The sequence below is a fragment of the Octopus bimaculoides genome, chromosome 1 (assembly GCF_046866305.1).
Source record: "Octopus bimaculoides isolate indiv1 chromosome 1, ASM4686630v1, whole genome shotgun sequence".
Classification (NCBI taxonomy): Eukaryota; Metazoa; Mollusca; class Cephalopoda; order Octopoda; family Octopodidae; genus Octopus; species Octopus bimaculoides.
In genome coordinates, this window is record NC_142928.1 from 99627393 (window position 1) to 99632392 (window position 5000).

Below are 5000 nucleotides of genomic sequence, written 5' to 3' on the forward strand. Positions count from 1 at the left end.
GGCTGCGAAGCCTTAGTGTCGATCTCCCCTCTTAGGCAGTCGCAGAGAACCATCATCAAGATCCCCAAGGCTGCTCATGATTTTGTTTCCAAAGCCCTAGCGCCGTCCATAGACCAGGCACTTGCTATCAACAGTCCGCAAGCCTGGAACAAATTATTCCATTTTGCGATGCTCGTTCATGGGTTCCCGAAGGCAGGTGAGGTTTCGACTCCCTCTTTGACTTCGAGGCTTAGATGCAACATCTCTACCTTCAGAAACTCCTCACCAACTGGCCTCTCGCTTCTATCGGGTTGCCCATCGTCACCGACGTCGTGCATGCAGCCGAAAACGGTTAGGAACCCTTGATGTAGTACTACACACATTACATGTTGTGTTCGAATTTAACCGGGATCGAGTTTGCCCTTCGTCTTCCGTGATTCATAATAGAAGTATGAGACATTAGACATAATTTTTTAATGTACTTTGTATCGCAAGCTATTAAACTACCAATATTTGTCTGAAAGAAACCGTGTTGCTAAGTCATTGTGTTTGTGGTAAAAGTGAATTCGTTTTCTATAAAACTCGAGATTGTATGACTTCTTAAATGTTATTGTACTACGAACTTAGCAAATAAGTTGCCAAAATGCCCAATTTGAACTTTCTATTCCCATTCATTGTGTAATTGTTTTTAACATACAGTGAATGAAGAAATCAGCCATGAAAAGTTATTTACTATTTCTTCTGTAACTAAACTGTTATTGATTGTATTTATTGTAATCTATATTTATTAAATTAAACTCAATCGTTGAACTGATGATTTTTCTTATCACTATGGCTATAATATCACTGAATTAAGATTTCTTGGCACATTGGCTCAAGTATGCTACCTGCTATTTTACTATTTGTTTTTAATATTGCAGGTGTCTCTTGGTACTTTCCCAGTAAATCTTTTAAGCTATCACGTCTCCCAGTGATCATTCACTGTAGTCCAATATCCTCTCTGTTCAGTCTGAGAAGTGGCAATAGGCTGTGGCTCACTGATGAGATCTACTTATGAAATACGCCCGGAGTTGTCGCTCTACTGCTTACTCCTCGCTGCATTCTACATTTCATTAATTTTAATAAACTAATTAACGCTTCAGGATCGTCTCCCCTGCCTCTCCTCATCAGAATTAGTAATTAGAATAACGATTTTTCTTCACACGATGCGTGTAATTTTAATTAAATAGTAAAAAAAAAAATATTGATTGGTTCACATCAACACTACAGTGGCTGCTTTTGATTTAATCAGGTTCATTCTTATTTATGAGAGAGAGAGAGAGAGAGAGAGAGAGAGAGAGAGAGAGAGAGAGAGAGAGAGAGAGAGAGGTGGGAGGCAAAAGGAAATGTGAGACACTCACGCCTTTGTCAACTCTTTGCTTTTCCATTTTCACAAGTTTGTCCTAAACGTCCATGCTTGTTTTAGACTTTTAGTTATGGGAGGTTAATTTGGTTTAGCAGGCGTTGCTATATTTTCGAAACTTTAAAATGTGCATCATATATGATGCATAGACGCCAGGGAGATATATATAAGATGTGATACACAAAACAGGCAAAGAGTGCATTAGTGGTAGAGCTGAATTAAATAGAACCTCTCAGAAATCGAAAACGGGATGTAGATTCGTTTCTCTTCGGTTGATCCTTATTCAACAGCTTTCACCACTATTGATACGATTCAAATAAAGAACTGCTACTTGGCTGCTCGACTTGCGAGAAACACTAACCAAAGATGCTTCAAATCACGTCCGATTCTTTCAAAAATAAAATGACAGGATACTTTATATAAAGTTTTCTTTTTATAATACTATTTCCTGTAATTTTCCCTTTCTATAATTTAATAATTGGGCTTGATGAATACACAGGAGAAAGAAATATATGAATTTATAATGAATGAATAAATATATAGAATTTTTGATGTCTATTGTAATCAAAACAATTATAACATTAAATAGAAACAAACAGAAAAAAAAGAGATAAGAAAAAGAAAGAAAAGAAAAAAGGGACCGGTGGGTTAAAGCAGCAAAAGTTGAAAGTGGAGGGGGCGATGGGCCACATTAATGTTTGAAAAAAATGTGATGGTCACAGCTGAAACGCTTTTGATTATTGGTCTGCTACATCACATCTGGTTAAGGACTGAATACCTATAGCAGCAGTAGTGGAGGTGCAATGGCCCAGTGGTTAGGGCAGCGGACTCGCGGTCAAAGGATCGCGGTTTCGATTCTCAAACTGGGTGTTGTGAGTGTTTATTGAGCGAAAACACCTAAAAGCTCCACGAGGTTCCGGCAGGAGATGGTGACGAACCCTGCTGTACTCTTCCACCACAACTTTCTCTCACTCTTACTTCCTGTTTCTGTTGTGCCTGTAATTCAAAGGGTCAGCCTTGTCACACTGTGTCACGCTGAATATCTCTGAGAACTACATTAAGGGTACACGTGTGTGTGGAGTGCTCAGCCACTTGCACGTTAATTTCACGAGCAGGCTGTTCCGTTGATCGGATCAACTGGAACCCTCGACGTCGTAAGCGACGGAGTGCCAACAACAACAACAACAACCTATAGCAGCAGCAGCAGCAACAACAACAACAGACACAACAACGCTGTAGATTAGGCATCGATAATCTTTTTCGAGAAGCGGGCCGCATGAGACACAGCTCATCATATAGTGGGCCGCATGACACATAGCTCATCATATAGTGGGCTGCATGACACATAGCTCATCATATAGTGGGCCGCACTACTAAATAAAAAAAAAAAAGCAAATTAAATTATGCGTATGTTATTTTCTCAATGAAATTAAACGTGCCAATCAGAAAATCCCGCGGGTCGCAGTTTGCCCATCACTGTCGTAGATATTGACATTTTTTTTCAGTTTGAATTGCTTTACTTGTTTGAGCAGTTGTCACATGAGTTGCTGAGGCAGTCTGAGTCCTCAGAACTCAAAGATACATATCTTTAATAAGAACAAGGAATATTCGGCGTCACAAACGCAAGTATGGGTTCGGACCTTAGCCCCCACATTGGTGACATTGATTATTCTTCTCTTAACTACATTCTAAAGCAACCATAGCTACTACTACTACTACTACTACTACTCTTCATCCTGCTCTTCCTCCTACTACTCCTCGTCCACCCCCTCCTCCTCATTCCCCTCCTCCTCATTCCCCTCCTCCTCATTCCCCTCCTCCTCATTCCCCTCCTCCTCATTTCCCCTCCTCCTCATTTCCCCTCCTCCTCATTTCCCCTCCTTCTTCCCCTCCTTCTTTCCCTCCTCTTCTCTTCCCTTCCCCTCCTCCTTCCCCTTCCCCTTCTCTTCCCTCACCTTCTTTTCTCTTCCCCTCCTCCTTCTCATCTCCCCCATAGCCACCGACCCCTACCTCCTCCTCCTCCTACCACCACCACCACTACTACTACTACTACTACTACTACTACCAGCAATATAAATTAAATTAACCACCACAGACGCCTCCAGTCCCAGCACCAGTACCACCAACACCACACGCACCACCGCAACGACCACCACCTTAACACTCTTCAATTACAACCATCTGTCATTATCAACAGTAACACGATTCCTCTTTCAAAAATAACTACTTTCAAACACACACACAGACACGCACACATACATGCACACTCGTACGTACCCAAACGCACACATGCACATACACATAGACACAAATATTAGTTGTCTGTCTCAGTCGACGATCATCAAACATCCCGGCAATATGATCCAGTGAAGAACTGAACTGCACTAGCCAGTAGCTACATATGTTAATGTTTCGTGTGTCTGGTAGCAAGACATTGTCTCACCGATACCTGTTATCATTGTTATATGACCTCACTTTCATTCATTTACACCCCACTTTCACACACGGGAGTCTGTGTGGTATATATATATATATATATATATATATATATATATGTGTGTGTGTGTGTGTGTGTGTGTGTGTGTGTGTGTGTGTGTGCGTGTGTGTGTGTGCGTGTGTGCGTGCGTGCGTGTATATATATATATATATATATATATATATATATATATAATGCTTGCTTTTATGTTGAACTATACAGAATTCAACATATCGCATGAAGGATCATTTGATATATTTAAGTAACTGTGAGCCCATCTTTCCCCATAGATAGAGATGTTTGTGAGAACTCAACCAGTTGCTGCCATTCTGTTTACAGAGACCTCTATAAGTCTGAATTGCAAGTGGGAGAAATTTTTGCGCAGTACTATATATCCTTTTGTCTATGATTAAGAACTTTTGAACTGCATCGTCGCATACACTTTTATAACAACTCGTTGTTGTTGGCACTCCGTCGCTTACGACGTCGAGGGTTCTAGTTGATCCGATCAACGGAACAGCCTGTTCGTGAAATTAACGTGCAAGTGGCTGAGCACTCCACAGACACGTGTACCCTTAACGTAGTTCTCGGGGATATTCAGCGTGACACAGAGTGTGACAAGGCGGGCCCTTCGAATTACAGGCACAACAGAAACAGGAAGAAAGAGTGAGAGAAAGTTGTGGTGAAAGAGTACAGCAGGGTTCGCCACCATCCCCTGCCGGAGCCTCGTGGAGCTTTAGGTGTTTTTGTTCAATAAACACTCACAACGCCCGGTCTGGGAATCGAAACCGCGATCCTATGACCGCTGCCCTAACCACTGGGACATTGCGCCTCCACTTATAGCAACTCATCATAATGCATATCTACAATAGGGGCGGGACACAATGAGTAATATTTACAGCATTTTTAACTTTGAGAAAAAAAAATTACAAATGTACATTATCTTATTAAAACTATATAAGCGAAGCAAATGACCTGTAAATGCATTGAAAACACTGTCACATTCAGAACTCTATTTCAGAAAATTATCACCGTTCTCTTTGAGCGTATAAAAGACAAATTTACGTGGGGTAAAATAAGACACAGTAAGGTAAATTTTCCAGAGTTGCACTTGAAAAAAGACTCATACACATCATTTTTCAC